This window comes from Phaseolus vulgaris, chromosome 11 (assembly GCF_051622355.1).
Source record: "Phaseolus vulgaris cultivar YP4 chromosome 11, ASM5162235v1, whole genome shotgun sequence".
In the NCBI taxonomy this organism is placed as follows: Eukaryota; Viridiplantae; Streptophyta; class Magnoliopsida; order Fabales; family Fabaceae; genus Phaseolus; species Phaseolus vulgaris.
Window position 1 is genome coordinate 17,391,316 of NC_143508.1, and position 20,042 is coordinate 17,411,357.

A 20,042-nucleotide genomic window follows, 5' to 3' on the forward strand; every position below is an offset into this window, starting at 1 on the left:
TTATTACTACTATAGTGACTCATCTATCAATATATCAATAAATTCATGCAACTATCACAAAAGAACTAGTTTCAAGTCTTTTCATCCTAATTTCTTATAAACTAATGTTTATCACTGCTATAGACACTCATCTATCACATATATACAATAAATACATACAACTACCACAAAAAAAGTAGTTTCAAGTCTTTTCAAGCTAATTTCTTGAAAATCAATGTCTATCACAACTCTTTGACACTCATCTATCAAATATATACAATAAATTCATGCAACTATCACAAAAGAAGTAGTTTCAAGTCTTTTCATCCTAATTTCTTATAAACCAATGTTTATCACTGCTATAGACACTCATCTATCAAATATATACAATAAATACATGCAACTACCACAAAAAAAGTAGTTTCAAGTCTTTTCAAGCTAATTTCTTGAAAACCAATGTCTATCACAACTCTTTGACACTCATCTATCAAATATATACAATAAATACATGCAACTACCACAAAAAAAGTAGTTTGAAATCTTTTCAAGCTAATTTCTTGAAAACCAATGTCTATCACTACTCCTTGACACTCATCTATCAAATATATACAATAAATACATGCAACTACCACAAAAAAAGTAGTTTCAAGTCTTTTCAAGCTAATTTCTTGAAAACCAATGTCTATCACTATTCTTTGACACTCATCAATCAAATATATACAATAAATACATGCAACTACCACAAGAAAAGTAGTTTCAAGTCTTTTCAAGCTAATTTCTTGAAAACCAATGTCTATCACTACTCCTTGACACTCATCTATCAAATATATACAATAAATACATGCAACTACCACAAAAAAGTAGTTTCAAGTCTTTTCAAGCTAATTTCTTGAAAACCAATGTCTATCACTACTCTTTGACACTCATCTATCAAATATATACAATAAACTCACGCAACTACCAGAAAAAAAACTAGTTTCATGTCATTTCATGCTAACTTCTTGAAAACCAATGTTTATTACTACTATAGTGACTCATCTATCAATATATCAATAAATTCATGCAACTATCACAAAAGAACTAGTTTCAAGTCTTTTCATCCTAATTTCTTATAAACCAATGTTTATCACTGCTATAGACACTCATCTGTCAAATATATACAATAAATACATACAACTACCACAAAAAAAGTAGTTTCAAGTCTTTTCGAGCTAATTTCTTGAAAATCAATGTCTATCACAACTCTTTGACACTCATCTATCAAATATATACAATAAATACATGCAACTACCACAAAAAAAGTAGTTTGAAATCTTTTCAAGCTAATTTCTTGAAAACCAATGTCTATCACTACTCTTTGACACTCATCTATCAAATATATACAATAAATACATGCAACTACCACAAAAAAAGTAGTTTCAAGTCTTTTCAAGCTAATTTCTTGAAAACCAATGTCTATCACTACTCTTTGACACTCATCAATCAAATATATACAATAAATACATGCAACTACCACAAAAAAAGTAGTTTGAAATCTTTTCAAGCTAATTTCTTGAAAACCAATGTCTATCACTACTCCTTGACACTCATCTATCAAATATATACAATAAATACATGCAACTACCACAAAAAAAGTAGTTTCAAGTCTTTTCAAGCTAATTTCTTGAAAACCAATGTCTATCACTACTCTTTGACACTCATCAATCAAATATATACAATAAATACATGCAACTACCACAAAAAAAGTAGTTTCAAGTCTTTTCAAGCTAATTTCTTGAAAACCAATGTCTACCACTACTCCTTGACCCTCCTCTATCAAATTTATACGATAAATTCAGGCAACTACCAGAAAAAGCTAGTTTCATGTCATTTCATGCTAACTTCTTGAAAACCAATGTTTATTACTACTATAGTGACTCATCTATCAATATATCAATAAATTCATGCAACTATCACAAAAGAACTAGTTTCAAGTCTTTTCATCCTAATTTCTTAGAAACCAATGTTTATCACTACTAGTGAGACTCATCTATCAAATATATAAAATAAATACATGCAACTACCACAAAAAAGTAGTTTCAAGTCTTTTCAAGCTAATTTCTTGAAAACCAATGTCTATCACATCTCTTTGACACTCATCTATCAAATATATACAATAAATACATGCAACTACCACAAAAAAAGTAGTTTCAAGTCTTTTCAAGCTAATTTCTTGAAAACCAATGTCTATCACTACTCTTTGACACTCATCAATCAAATATATACAATAAATACATGCAACTACCACAAAAAAAGTAGTTTCAAGTCTTTTCAAGCTAATTTCTTGAAAACCAATGTCTACCACTACTCCTTGACCCTCCTCTATCAAATTTATACGATAAATTCATGCAACTACCAGAAAAAACTAGTTTCATGTCATTTCATGCTAACTTCTTGAAAACCAATGTTTATTACTACTATAGTGACTCATCTATCAATATATCAATAAATTCATGCAACTATCACAAAAGAACTAGTTTCAAGTCTTTTCATCCTAATTTCTTATAAACCAATGTTTATCACTGCTATAGACACTCATCTATCAAATATATACAATAAATACATGCAACTACCACAAAAAAAGTAGTTTCAAGTCTTTTCAAGCTAATTTCTTGAAAACCAATGTCTATCACAACTCTTTGACACTCATCTATCAAATATATACAATAAATACATGCAACTACCACAAAAAAAGTAGTTTCAAGTCTTTTCAAGCTAATTTCTTGAAAACCAATGTCTATCACTACTCCTTGACACTCATCTATCAAATATATACAATAAATACATGCAACTACCACAAAAAAGTAGTTTCAAGTCTTTTCAAGCTAATTTCTTGAAAACCAATGTCTATCACTACTCCTTGACACTCCTCTATCAAATTTATACGATAAATTCAGGCAACTACCAGAAAAAAGCTAGTTTCATGTCATTTCATGCTAACTTCTTGAAAACCAATGTTTATTACTACTATAGTGACTCATCTATCAATATATCAATAAATTCATGCAACTATCACAAAAGAACTAGTTTCAAGTCTTTTCATCCTAATTTCTTATAAACCAATGTTTATCACTACTAGTGAGACTCATCTATCAAATATATAAAATAAATACATGCAACTACCACAAAAAAAGTAGTTTCAATTGTTTTCAAGCTTATTTCTTTAAAACCAATGTCTATCACCACTCTAGACACTCATCTATCAAATATATACAATATATTCATGCAACTACCTCAAAAAAACTACTTTCAAGACTTTTCATGCTAATTTCTAGAAAACCAATGTTTATCACTGCTATAGACACTCATCTATCAAATATATACAATAAATACATGCAACTACCACAAAAAAAAAGTAGTTTCAAGTCTTTTCAAGCTAATTTCTTGAAAACCAATGTCTATCACTACTCTTTGACACTCATCAATCAAATATATACAATAAATACATGCAACTACCGCAAAAAAAGTAGTTTCAAGTCTTTTCAAGCTAATTTCTTGAAAACCAATGTCTATCACTACTCCTTGACACTCCTCTATCAAATTTATACAATAAATTCAGGCAACTACCAGAAAAAAGCTAGTTTCATGTCATTTCATGCTAACTTCTTGAAAACCAATGTTTATTACTACTATAATATATCAATAAATTCATGCAACTATCACAAAAGAACTAGTTTCAAGTCTTTTCATCCTAATTTCTTGAAAACCAATGTTTATCACTACTAGTGAGAGTCATCTATCAAATATACAAAATAAATACATGCAACTACCACAAAAAAAAGTAGTTTCAATTGTTTTCAAGCTTATTTCTTTAAAACCAATGTCTATCACTACTATAGACACTCATCTATCAAATATATACAATAAATACATGCAACTACCACAAAAAAAAAGTAGTTTCAAGTCTTTTCAAGCTAATTTCTTGAAAACCAATGTCTATCACTCCTCTTTGACACTCATCTATCAAATATACACAATAAATACATGCAACTACCACAAAAAAAGTAGTTTCAAGTCTTTTCAAGCTAATTTCTTGAAAACCAATGTCTATCACTACTCCTTGACACTTATCTATCAAATATATACAATTAATACATGCAACTACCACAAAAAAGTAGTTTCAAGTCTTTTCAAGCTAATTTCTTGAAAACCAATGTCTATCACTACTCTTTGACACTCATCTATCAAATATATACAATAAACTCATGCAACTACCAGAAAAAAAGCTAGTTTCATGTCATTTCATGCTAACTTCTTGAAAACCAATGTTTATTACTACTATAGAGACTCATCTATCAATATATCAATAAATTCATGCAACTATCACAAAAGAAGTAGTTTCAAGTCTTTTCATCCTAATTTCTTATAAACCAATGTTTATCACTGCTATAGACACTCATCTATCAAATATATAAAATAAATACATGCAACTACCACAAAAAAAGTAGTTTCAAGTCTTTTCAAGCTAATTTCTTGAAAACCAATGTCTATCACAACTCTTTGACACTCATCTATCAAATATATACAATAAATACATGCAACTACCACAAAAAAAGTAGTTTGAAATCTTTTCAAGCTAATTTCTTGAAAACCAATGTCTATCACTACTCCTTGACACTCATCTATCAAATATATACAATAAATACATGCAACTACCACAAAAAAAGTAGTTTCAAGTCTTTTCAAGCTAATTTCTTGAAAACCAATGTCTATCACTATTCTTTGACACTCATCAATCAAATATATACAATAAATACATGCAACTACCACAAGAAAAGTAGTTTCAAGTCTTTTCAAGCTAATTTCTTGAAAACCAATGTCTATCACTACTCCTTGACACTCATCTATCAAATATATACAATAAATACATGCAACTACCACAAAAAAGTAGTTTCAAGTCTTTTCAAGCTAATTTCTTGAAAACCAATGTCTATCACTACTCTTTGACACTCATCTATCAAATATATACAATAAACTCACGCAACTACCAGAAAAAAAACTAGTTTCATGTCATTTCATGCTAACTTCTTGAAAACCAATGTTTATTACTACTATAGTGACTCATCTATCAATATATCAATAAATTCATGCAACTATCACAAAAGAACTAGTTTCAAGTCTTTTCATCCTAATTTCTTATAAACCAATGTTTATCACTGCTATAGACACTCATCTATCACATATATACAATAAATACATACAACTACCACAAAAAAAGTAGTTTCAAGTCTTTTCAAGCTAATTTCTTGAAAATCAATGTCTATCACAACTCTTTGACACTCATCTATCAAATATATACAATAAATTCATGCAACTATCACAAAAGAAGTAGTTTCAAGTCTTTTCATCCTAATTTCTTATAAACCAATGTTTATCACTGCTATAGACACTCATCTATCAAATATATACAATAAATACATGCAACTACCACAAAAAAAGTAGTTTCAAGTCTTTTCAAGCTAATTTCTTGAAAACCAATGTCTATCACAACTCTTTGACACTCATCTATCAAATATATACAATAAATACATGCAACTACCACAAAAAAAGTAGTTTGAAATCTTTTCAAGCTAATTTCTTGAAAACCAATGTCTATCACTACTCCTTGACACTCATCTATCAAATATATACAATAAATACATGCAACTACCACAAAAAAAGTAGTTTCAAGTCTTTTCAAGCTAATTTCTTGAAAACCAATGTCTATCACTATTCTTTGACACTCATCAATCAAATATATACAATAAATACATGCAACTACCACAAGAAAAGTAGTTTCAAGTCTTTTCAAGCTAATTTCTTGAAAACCAATGTCTATCACTACTCCTTGACACTCATCTATCAAATATATACAATAAATACATGCAACTACCACAAAAAAGTAGTTTCAAGTCTTTTCAAGCTAATTTCTTGAAAACCAATGTCTATCACTACTCTTTGACACTCATCTATCAAATATATACAATAAACTCACGCAACTACCAGAAAAAAAACTAGTTTCATGTCATTTCATGCTAACTTCTTGAAAACCAATGTTTATTACTACTATAGTGACTCATCTATCAATATATCAATAAATTCATGCAACTATCACAAAAGAACTAGTTTCAAGTCTTTTCATCCTAATTTCTTATAAACCAATGTTTATCACTGCTATAGACACTCATCTGTCAAATATATACAATAAATACATACAACTACCACAAAAAAAGTAGTTTCAAGTCTTTTCGAGCTAATTTCTTGAAAATCAATGTCTATCACAACTCTTTGACACTCATCTATCAAATATATACAATAAATACATGCAACTACCACAAAAAAAGTAGTTTGAAATCTTTTCAAGCTAATTTCTTGAAAACCAATGTCTATCACTACTCTTTGACACTCATCTATCAAATATATACAATAAATACATGCAACTACCACAAAAAAAGTAGTTTCAAGTCTTTTCAAGCTAATTTCTTGAAAACCAATGTCTATCACTACTCTTTGACACTCATCAATCAAATATATACAATAAATACATGCAACTACCACAAAAAAAGTAGTTTGAAATCTTTTCAAGCTAATTTCTTGAAAACCAATGTCTATCACTACTCCTTGACACTCATCTATCAAATATATACAATAAATACATGCAACTACCACAAAAAAAGTAGTTTCAAGTCTTTTCAAGCTAATTTCTTGAAAACCAATGTCTATCACTACTCTTTGACACTCATCAATCAAATATATACAATAAATACATGCAACTACCACAAAAAAAGTAGTTTCAAGTCTTTTCAAGCTAATTTCTTGAAAACCAATGTCTACCACTACTCCTTGACCCTCCTCTATCAAATTTATACGATAAATTCAGGCAACTACCAGAAAAAGCTAGTTTCATGTCATTTCATGCTAACTTCTTGAAAACCAATGTTTATTACTACTATAGTGACTCATCTATCAATATATCAATAAATTCATGCAACTATCACAAAAGAACTAGTTTCAAGTCTTTTCATCCTAATTTCTTAGAAACCAATGTTTATCACTACTAGTGAGACTCATCTATCAAATATATAAAATAAATACATGCAACTACCACAAAAAAGTAGTTTCAAGTCTTTTCAAGCTAATTTCTTGAAAACCAATGTCTATCACATCTCTTTGACACTCATCTATCAAATATATACAATAAATACATGCAACTACCACAAAAAAAGTAGTTTCAAGTCTTTTCAAGCTAATTTCTTGAAAACCAATGTCTATCACTACTCTTTGACACTCATCAATCAAATATATACAATAAATACATGCAACTACCACAAAAAAAGTAGTTTCAAGTCTTTTCAAGCTAATTTCTTGAAAACCAATGTCTACCACTACTCCTTGACCCTCCTCTATCAAATTTATACGATAAATTCATGCAACTACCAGAAAAAACTAGTTTCATGTCATTTCATGCTAACTTCTTGAAAACCAATGTTTATTACTACTATAGTGACTCATCTATCAATATATCAATAAATTCATGCAACTATCACAAAAGAACTAGTTTCAAGTCTTTTCGTCCTAATTTGTTATAAACCAATGTTTATCACTGCTATAGACACTCATCTATCAAATATATACAATAAATACATGCAACTACCATAAAAAAAGTAGTTTCAAGTCTTTTCAAGCTAATTTCTTGAAAACCAATGTCTATCACAACTCTTTGACACTCATCTATCAAATATATACAATAAATACATGCAACTACCACAAAAAAAGTAGTTTGAAATCTTTTCAAGCTAATTTCTTGAAAACCAATGTCTATCACTACTCCTTGACACTCATCTATCAAATATATACAATAAATACAAGCAACTACCACAAAAAAAGTAGTTTCAAGTCTTTTCAAGCTAATTTCTTGAAAACCAATGTCTATCACTACTCTTTGACACTCATCAATCAAATATATACAATAAATACATGCAACTACCACAAAAAAAGTAGTTTCAAGTCTTTTCAAGCTAATTTCTTGAAAACCAATGTCTACCACTACTCCTTGACCCTCCTCTATCAAATTTATACGATAAATTCAGGCAACTACCAGAAAAAGCTAGTTTCATGTCATTTCATGCTAACTTCTTGAAAACCAATGTTTATTACTACTATAGTGACTCATCTATCAATATATAAATAAATTCATGCAACTATCACAAAAGAACTAGTTTCAAGTCTTTTCATCCTAATTTCTTAGAAACCAATGTTTATCACTACTAGTGAGACTCATCTATCAAATATATAAAATAAATAAATGCAACTACCACAAAAAAGTAGTTTCAAGTCTTTTCAAGCTAATTTCTTGAAAACCAATGTCTATCACATCTCTTTGACACTCATCTATCAAATATATACAATAAATACATGCAACTACCACAAAAAAAGTAGTTTCAAGTCTTTTCAAGCTAATTTCTTGAAAACCAATGTCTATCACTACTCTTTGACACTCATCAATCAAATATATACAATAAATACATGCAACTACCACAAAAAAAGTAGTTTCAAGTCTTTTCAAGCTAATTTCTTGAAAACCAATGTCTACCACTACTCCTTGACCCTCCTCTATCAAATTTATACGATAAATTCATGCAACTACCAGAAAAAACTAGTTTCATGTCATTTCATGCTAACTTCTTGAAAACCAATGTTTATTACTACTATAGTGACTCATCTATCAATATATCAATAAATTCATGCAACTATCACAAAAGAACTAGTTTCAAGTCTTTTCGTCCTAATTTGTTATAAACCAATGTTTATCACTGCTATAGACACTCATCTATCAAATATATACAATAAATACATGCAACTACCATAAAAAAAGTAGTTTCAAGTCTTTTCAAGCTAATTTCTTGAAAACCAATGTCTATCACAACTCTTTGACACTCATCTATCAAATATATACAATAAATACATGCAACTACCACAAAAAAAGTAGTTTCAAGTCTTTTCAAGCTAATTTCTTGAAAACCAATGTCTACCACTACTCCTTGACCCTCCTCTATCAAATTTATACGATAAATTCAGGCAACTACCAGAAAAAGCTAGTTTCATGTCATTTCATGCTAACTTCTTGAAAACCAATGTTTATTACTACTATAGTGACTCATCTATCAATATATCAATAAATTCATGCAACTATCACAAAAGAACTAGTTTCAAGTCTTTTCATCCTAATTTCTTAGAAACCAATGTTTATCACTACTAGTGAGACTCATCTATCAAATATATAAAATAAATACATGCAACTACCACAAAAAAGTAGTTTCAAGTCTTTTCAAGCTAATTTCTTGAAAACCAATGTCTATCGCATCTCTTTGACACTCATCTATCAAATATATACAATAAATACATGCAACTACCACAAAAAAAGTAGTTTCAAGTCTTTTCAAGCTAATTTCTTGAAAACCAATGTCTATCACTACTCTTTGACACTCATCAATCAAATATATACAATAAATACATGCAACTACCACAAAAAAAGTAGTTTCAAGTCTTTTCAAGCTAATTTCTTGAAAACCAATGTCTACCACTACTCCTTGACCCTCCTCTATCAAATTTATACGATAAATTCATGCAACTACCAGAAAAAACTAGTTTCATGTCATTTCATGCTAACTTCTTGAAAACCAATGTTTATTACTACTATAGTGACTCATCTATCAATATATCAATAAATTCATGCAACTATCACAAAAGAACTAGTTTCAAGTCTTTTCGTCCTAATTTGTTATAAACCAATGTTTATCACTGCTATAGACACTCATCTATCAAATATATACAATAAATACATGCAACTACCATAAAAAAAGTAGTTTCAAGTCTTTTCAAGCTAATTTCTTGAAAACCAATGTCTATCACAACTCTTTGACACTCATCTATCAAATATATACAATAAATACATGCAACTACCACAAAAAAAGTAGTTTGAAATCTTTTCAAGCTAATTTCTTGAAAACCAATGTCTATCACTACTCCTTGACACTCATCTATCAAATATATACAATAAATACAAGCAACTACCACAAAAAAAGTAGTTTCAAGTCTTTTCAAGCTAATTTCTTGAAAACCAATGTCTATCACTACTCTTTGACACTCATCAATCAAATATATACAATAAATACATGCAACTACCACAAAAAAAGTAGTTTCAAGTCTTTTCAAGCTAATTTCTTGAAAACCAATGTCTACCACTACTCCTTGACCCTCCTCTATCAAATTTATACGATAAATTCAGGCAACTACCAGAAAAAGCTAGTTTCATGTCATTTCATGCTAACTTCTTGAAAACCAATGTTTATTACTACTATAGTGACTCATCTATCAATATATCAATAAATTCATGCAACTATCACAAAAGAACTAGTTTCAAGTCTTTTCATCCTAATTTCTTAGAAACCAATGTTTATCACTACTAGTGAGACTCATCTATCAAATATATAAAATAAATACATGCAACTACCACAAAAAAGTAGTTTCAAGTCTTTTCAAGCTAATTTCTTGAAAACCAATGTCTATCACATCTCTTTGACACTCATCTATCAAATATATACAATAAATACATGCAACTACCACAAAAAAAGTAGTTTCAAGTCTTTTCAAGCTAATTTCTTGAAAACCAATGTCTATCACTACTCTTTGACACTCATCAATCAAATATATACAATAAATACATGCAACTACCACAAAAAAAGTAGTTTCAAGTCTTTTCAAGCTAATTTCTTGAAAACCAATGTCTACCACTACTCCTTGACCCTCCTCTATCAAATTTATACGATAAATTCATGCAACTACCAGAAAAAACTAGTTTCATGTCATTTCATGCTAACTTCTTGAAAACCAATGTTTATTACTACTATAGTGACTCATCTATCAATATATCAATAAATTCATGCAACTATCACAAAAGAACTAGTTTCAAGTCTTTTCGTCCTAATTTGTTATAAACCAATGTTTATCACTGCTATAGACACTCATCTATCAAATATATACAATAAATACATGCAACTACCATAAAAAAAGTAGTTTCAAGTCTTTTCAAGCTAATTTCTTGAAAACCAATGTCTATCACAACTCTTTGACACTCATCTATCAAATATATACAATAAATACATGCAACTACCACAAAAAGAGTAGTTTGAAATCTTTTCAAGCTAATTTCTTGAAAACCAATGTCTATCACTACTCCTTGACACTCATCTATCAAATATATACAATAAATACAAGCAACTACCACAAAAAGAGTAGTTTCAAGTCTTTTCAAGCTAATTTCTTAAAAACCAATGTCTATCACTACTCTTTGACACTCATCAATCAAATATATACAATAAATACATGCAACTACCACAAAAAAAGTAGTTTCAAGTCTTTTCAAGCTAATTTCTTGAAAACCAATGTCTACCACTACTCCTTGACCCTCCTCTATCAAATTTATACGATAAATTCAGGCAACTACCAGAAAAAAGCTAGTTTCATGTCATTTCATGCTAACTTCTTGAAAACCAATGTTTCTTACTACTATAGTGACTCATCTATCAATATATCAATAAATTCATGCAACTATCACAAAAGAACTAGTTTCAAGTCTTTTCATCCTAATTTCTTAGAAACCAATGTTTATCACTACTAGTGAGACTCATCTATCAAATATATAAAATAAATACATGCAACTACCACAAAAAAAGTAGTTTCAATTGTTTTCAAGCTTATTTCTTTAAAACCAATGTCTATCACCACTCTAGACACTCATGTATCAAATATATACAATAAATTCATGCAACTACCACAAAAAAAGTAGTTTCAAGACTTTTCATGCTAATTTCTAGAAAACCAATGTTTATCACTGCTATAGACACTCATCTATCAAATATATACAATAAATACATGCAACTACCACAAAAAATGTAGTTTCAAGTCTTTTCAAGCTAATTTCTTGAAAACCAATGTCTATCACAACTCTTTGACACTCATCTATCAAATATATACAATAAATACATGCAACTACCACAAAAAAAGTAGTTTCAAGTCTTTTCAAGCTAATTTCTTGAAAACCAATGTCTATCACAACTCTTTGACACTCATCTATCAAATATATACAATAAATACATGCAACTACCACAAAAAAAGTAGTTTCAAGTCTTTTCAAGCTAATTTCTTGAAAACCAATGTCTATCACTACTCCTTGACACTCATCTATCAAATATATACAATAAATACATGCAACTACCAAAAAAAAGTAGTTCCAAGTCTTTTCAAGCTAATTTCTTGAAAACCAATGTCTATCACTACTCTTTGACACTCATCTATAAAATATATACAATAAACTCACGCAACTACCAGAAAAAAAACTAGTTTCATGTCATTTCATGCTAACTTCTTGAAAACCAATGTTTATTACTACTATAGTGACTCATCTATCAATATATCAATAAATTCATGCAACTATCACAAAAGAACTAGTTTCAAGTCTTTTCATCCTAATTTGTTATAAACCAATGTTTATCACTGCTATAGACACTCATCTATCAAATATATACAATAAATACATGCAACTACCACAAAAAAAGTAGTTTCAAGTCTTTTCAAGCTAATTTCTTGAAAACCAATGTCTATCACAACTCTTTGACACTCATCTATCAAATATATACAATAAATACATGCAACTACCACAAAAAAAGTAGTTTGAAATCTTTTCAAGCTAATTTCTTTAAAACCAATGTCTATCACTACTCCTTGACACTCATCTATCAAATATATACAATAAATACATGCAACTACCACAAAAAAAGTAGTTTCAAGTCTTTTCAAGCTAATTTCTTGAAAACCAATGTCTATCACTACTCTTTGACACTCATCAATCAAATATATACAATAAATACATGCAACTACCACAAAAAAAGTAGTTTCAAGTCTTTTCAAGCTAATTTCTTGAAAACCAATGTCTACCACTACTCCTTCACCCTCCTCTATCAAATTTATACGATAAATTCAGGCAACTACCAGAAAAAAGCTAGTTTCATGTCATTTCATGCTAACTTCTTGAAAACAAATGTTTATTACTACTATAGTGACTCATCTATCAATATATCAATAAATTCATGCAACTATCACAAAAGAACTAGTTTCAAGTCTTTTCATCCTAATTTCTTAGAAACCAATGTTTATCACTACTAGTGAGACTCATCTATCAAATATATAAAATAAATACATGCAACTACCACAAAAAAAGTAGTTTCAATTGTTTTCAAGCTTATTTCTTTAAAACCAATGTCTATCACCACTCTAGACACTCATGTATCAAATATATACAATAAATTCATGCAACTACCACAAAAAAAGTAGTTTCAAGACTTTTCATGCTAATTTCTAGAAAACCAATGTTTATCACTGCTATAGACACTCATCTATCAAATATATACAATAAATACATGCAACTACCACAAAAAATGTAGTTTCAAGTCTTTTCAAGCTAATATCTTGAAAACCAATGTCTATCACAACTCTTTGACACTCATCTATCAAATATATACAATAAATACATGCAACTACCACAAAAAAAGTAGTTTCAAGTCTTTTCAAGCTAATTTCTTGAAAACCAATGTCTATCACAACTCTTTGACACTCATCTATCAAATATATACAATAAATACATGCAACTACCACAAAAAAAGTAGTTTCAAGTCTTTTCAAGCTAATTTCTTGAAAACCAATGTCTATCACAACTCTTTGACACTCATCTATCAAATATATACAATAAATACATGCAACTACCACAAAAAAAGTAGTTTGAAATCTTTTCAAGCTAATTTCTTGAAAACCAATGTCTATCACTACTCCTTGACACTCATCTATCAAATATATACAATAAATACATGCAACTACCACAAAAAAAGTAGTTTCAAGTCTTTTCAAGCTAATTTCTTGAAAACCAATGTCTATCACAACTCTTTGACACTCATCTATCAAATATATACAATAAATACATGCAACTACCACAAAAAAAGTAGTTTGAAATCTTTTCAAGCTAATTTCTTGAAAACCAATGTCTATCACTACTCCTTGACACTCATCTATCAAATATATACAATAAATACATGCAACTACCACAAAAAAAGTAGTTTCAAGTCTTTTCAAGCTAATTTCTTGAAAACCAATGTCTATCACAACTCTTTGACACTCATCTATCAAATATATACAATAAATACATGCAACTACCACAAAAAAAGTAGTTTCAAGTCTTTTCAAGCTAATTTCTTGAAAACCAATGTCTATCACTACTCCTTGACACTCATCTATCAAATATATACAATAAATACATGCAACTACCACAAAAAAAGTAGTTTGAAATCTTTTCAAGCTAATTTCTTGAAAACCAATGTCTATCACAACTCTTTGACACTCATCTATCAAATATATACAATAAATACATGCAACTACCACAAAAAAAGTAGTTTGAAATCTTTTCAAGCTAATTTCTTGAAAACCAATGTCTATCACTACTCCTTGACACTCATCTATCAAATATATACAATAAATACATGCAACTACCACAAAAAAAGTAGTTTCAAGTCTTTTCAAGCTAATTTCTTGAAAACCAATGTCTATCACTACTCTTTGACACTCATCAATCAAATATATACAATAAATACATGCAACTACCACAAAAAAAGTAGTTTCAAGTCTTTTCAAGCTAATTTCTTGAAAACCAATGTCTACCACTACTCCTTGACCCTCCTCTATCAAATTTATAAGATAAATTCAGGCAACTACCAGAAAAAAGCTAGTTTCATGTCATTTCATGCTAACTTCTTGAAAACCAATGTTTATTACTACTATAGTGACTCATCTATCAATATATCAATAAATTCATGCAACTATCACAAAAGAACTAGTTTCAAGTCTTTTCATCCTAATTTCTTAGAAACCAATGTTTATCACTACTAGTGAGACTCATCTATCAAATATATAAAATAAATACATGCAACTACCACAAAAAAAGTAGTTTCAATTGTTTTCAAGCTTATTTCTTTAAAACCAATGTCTATCACCACTCTAGACACTCATGTATCAAATATATACAATAAATTCATGCAACTACCACAAAAAAAGTAGTTTCAAGACTTTTCATGCTAATTTCTAGAAAACCAATGTTTATCACTGCTATAGACACTCATCTATCAAATATATACAATAAATACATGCAACTACCACAAAAAAAGTAGTTTCAAGTCTTTTCAAGCTAATTTCTTGAAAACCAATGTCTATCACAACTCTTTGACACTCATCTATCAAATATATACAATAAATACATGCAACTACCACAAAAAAAGTAGTTTCAAGTCTTTTCAAGCTAATTTCTTGAAAACCAATGTCTATCACAACTCTTTGACACTCATCTATCAAATATATACAATAAATACATGCAACTACCACAAAAAAAGTAGTTTCAAGTCTTTTCAAGCTAATTTCTTGAAAACCAATGTCTATCACTACTCCTTGACACTCATCTATCAAATATATACAATAAATACATGCAACTACCAAAAAAAAGTAGTTCCAAGTCTTTTCAAGCTAATTTCTTGAAAACCAATGTCTATCACTACTCTTTGACACTCATCTATAAAATATATACAATAAACTCACGCAACTACCAGAAAAAAAACTAGTTTCATGTCATTTCATGCTAACTTCTTGAAAACCAATGTTTATTACTACTATAGTGACTCATCTATCAATATATCAATAAATTCATGCAACTATCACAAAAGAACTAGTTTCAAGTCTTTTCATCCTAATTTGTTATAAACCAATGTTTATCACTGCTATACACACTCATCTATCAAATATATACAATAAATACATGCAACTACCACAAAAAAAGTAGTTTCAAGTCTTTTCAAGCTAATTTCTTGAAAACCAATGTCTATCACAACTCTTTGACACTCATCTATCAAATATATACAATAAATACATGCAACTACCACAAAAAAAGTAGTTTGAAATCTTTTCAAGCTAATTTCTTGAAAACCAATGTCTATCACTACTCCTTGACACTCATCTATCAAATATATACAATAAATACATGCAACTACCACAAAAAAAGTAGTTTCAAGTCTTTTCAAGCTAATTTCTTGAAAACCAATGTCTATCACAACTCTTTGACACTCATCTATCAAATATATACAATAAATACATGCAACTACCACAAAAAAAGTAGTTTGAAATCTTTTCAAGCTAATTTCTTGAAAACCAATGTCTATCACTACTCCTTGACACTCATCTATCAAATATATACAATAAATACATGCAACTACCACAAAAAAAGTAGTTTCAAGTCTTTTCAAGCTAATTTCTTGAAAACCAATGTCTATCACTACTCCTTGACACTCATCTATCAAATATATACAATAAATACATGCAACTACCAAAAAAAAGTAGTTCCAAGTCTTTTCAAGCTAATTTCTTGAAAACCAATGTCTATCACTACTCTTTGACACTCATCTATAAAATATATACAATAAACTCACGCAACTACCAGAAAAAAAACTAGTTTCATGTCATTTCATGCTAACTTCTTGAAAACCAATGTTTATTACTACTATAGTGACTCATCTATCAATATATCAATAAATTCATGCAACTATCACAAAAGAACTAGTTTCAAGTCTTTTCATCCTAATTTGTTATAAACCAATGTTTATCACTGCTATACACACTCATCTATCAAATATATACAATAAATACATGCAACTACCACAAAAAAAGTAGTTTCAAGTCTTTTCAAGCTAATTTCTTGAAAACCAATGTCTATCACAACTCTTTGACACTCATCTATCAAATATATACAATAAATACATGCAACTACCACAAAAAAAGTAGTTTGAAATCTTTTCAAGCTAATTTCTTGAAAACCAATGTCTATCACTACTCCTTGACACTCATCTATCAAATATATACAATAAATACATGCAACTACCACAAAAAAAGTAGTTTCAAGTCTTTTCAAGCTAATTTCTTGAAAACCAATGTCTATCACAACTCTTTGACACTCATCTATCAAATATATACAATAAATACATGCAACTACCACAAAAAAAGTAGTTTGAAATCTTTTCAAGCTAATTTCTTGAAAACCAATGTCTATCACTACTCCTTGACACTCATCTATCAAATATATACAATAAATACATGCAACTACCACAAAAAAAGTAGTTTCAAGTCTTTTCAAGCTAATTTCTTGAAAACCAATGTCTATCACAACTCTTTGACACTCATCTATCAAATATATACAATAAATACATGCAACTACCACATAAAAAGTAGTTTGAAATCTTTTCAAGCTAATTTCTTGAAAAGCAATGTCTATCACTACTCCTTGACACTCATCTATCAAATATATACAATAAATACATGCAACTACCACAAAAAAAGTAGTTTCATGTCTTTTCAAGCTAACTTCTTGAAAACCAATGTTTATTACTACTATAATATATCAATAAATTCATGCAACTATCACAAAAGAACTAGTTTCAAGTCTTTTCAAGCTAATTTCTTGAAAACCAATGTCTATCACTACTCCTTGACACTCATCTATCAAATATATATAATAAATACATGCAACTACCACAAAAAAAGTAGTTTCAAGTCTTTTCAAGCTAATTTCTTGAAAACCAATGTCTATCACTACTCCTTGACACTCCTCTATCAAATATATACAATAAACTCACACAACTACCAGAAAAAAACTAGTTTCATGTCATTTCATGCTAACTTCTGGAAAACCAATGTTTATTACTACTATAATATATCAATAAATTCATGCAACTATCATAAAAGAACTAGTTTCAAGTATTTTCATCCTAATTTCTTGAAAACCAATGTTTATCACTACTAGTGAGACTCATCTATCAAATATATAAAATAAATACACGCAACTACCAAAAAAAAGTAGTTTGAATTCTTTTCAAGCTTTTTTCTTTAAAACCAATGTCTATCGCTACTCTAGACACTCATCTATCAAATATATACAATAAATTCATGCAACTACCACAAAAAAAGTAGTTTCAAGACTTTTCATTCTAATTTCTAGAAAACCAATGTTTATCACTGCTATAGACACTCATCTATCAAATATATACAATAAATACATGCAACTACCACAAAAAATGTAGTTTCAAGTCTTTTCAAGCTAATTTCTTGAAAACCAATGTCTATCACTACTCCTTGACACTCCTCTATCAAATATATACAATAAACTCACGCAACTACCAGAAAAAAACTAGTTTCATGTCATTTCATGCTAACTTCTTGAAAACCAATGTTTATTACTACTATAGTGACTCATCTATCAATATATCAATAAATTCATGCAACTATCACAAAAGAACTAGTTTCAAGTCTTTTCATCCTAATTTGTTATAAACCAATGTTTATCACTGCTATAGACACTCATCTATCAAATATATACAATAAATACATGCAACTACCACAAAAAAAGTAGTTTCAAGTCTTTTCAAGCTAATTTCTTGAAAACCAATGTCTATCACAACTCTTTGACACTCATCTATCAAATATATACAATAAATACATGCAACTACCACAAAAAAAGTAGTTTGAAATCTTTTCAAGCTAATTTCTTGAAAACCAATGTCTATCACAACTCTTTGACACTCATCTATCAAATATATACAATAAATACATGCAACTACCACAAAAAAAGTAGTTTCAAGTCTTTTCAAGCTAATTTCTTGAAAACCAATGTCTATCACTACTCCTAGACACTCATCTATCAAATATGTACAATAAATACATGCAACTACCACAAAAAAAGTAGTTTCAAGTCTTTTCAAGCTAATTTCTTGAAAACCAATGTCTATCACTACTCTTTGACACTCATCAATCAAATATATACAATAAATACATGCAACTACCACAAAAAAAGTAGTTTCAAGTCTTTTCAAGCTAATTTCTTGAAAACCAATGTCTATCACTACTCCTTGACCCTCCTCTATCAAATTTATACGATAAATTCAGGCAACTACCAGAAAAAAGCTAGTTTCATGTCATTTCAAGCTAATTTCTTGAAAACCAATGTCTATCACTACTCTTTGACACTCATCTATCAAATATATACAATAAACTCACGCAACTACCAGAAAAAAAACTAGTTTCATGTCATTTCATGCTAACTTCTTGAAAACCAATGTTTATTACTACTATAGTGACTCATCTATCAATATATCAATAAATTCATGCAACTATCACAAAAGAACTAGTTTCAAGTCTTTTCATCCTAATTTGTTATAAACCAATGTTTATCACTGCTATAGACACTCATCTATCAAATATATACAATAAATACATGCAACTACCACAAAAAAAGTAGTTTCAAGTCTTTTCAAGCTAATTTCTTGAAAACACATGTCTATCACAACTCTTTGACACTCATCTATCAAATATATACAATAAATACATGCAACTACCACAAAAAAAGTAGTTTGAAATCTTTTCAAGCTAATTTCTTGAAAACCAATGTCTATCACTACTCCTTGACACTCATCTATCAAATATATACAATAGATACATGCAACTACCACAAAAAAAGTAGTTTCAAGTCTTTTCAAGCTAATTTCTTGAAAACCAATGTCTATCACTACTCCTTGACACTCCTCTATCAAATATATACAATAAACTCACGCAACTACCAGAAAAAAACTAGTTTCATGTCATTTCATGCTAACTTCTTGAAAACCAATGTTTATTACTACTATAATATATCAATAAATTCATGCAACTATCACAAAAGAACTAGTTTCAAGTCTTTTCATCCTAATTTCTTGAAAACCAATGTTTATCACTACTAGTGAGACTCATCTATCAAATATATAAAATAAATACACGCAACTACCAAAAAAAAGTAGTTTGAATTCTTTTCAAGCTTTTTTCTTTAAAACCAATGTCTATCGCTACTCTAGACACTCATCTATCAAATATAT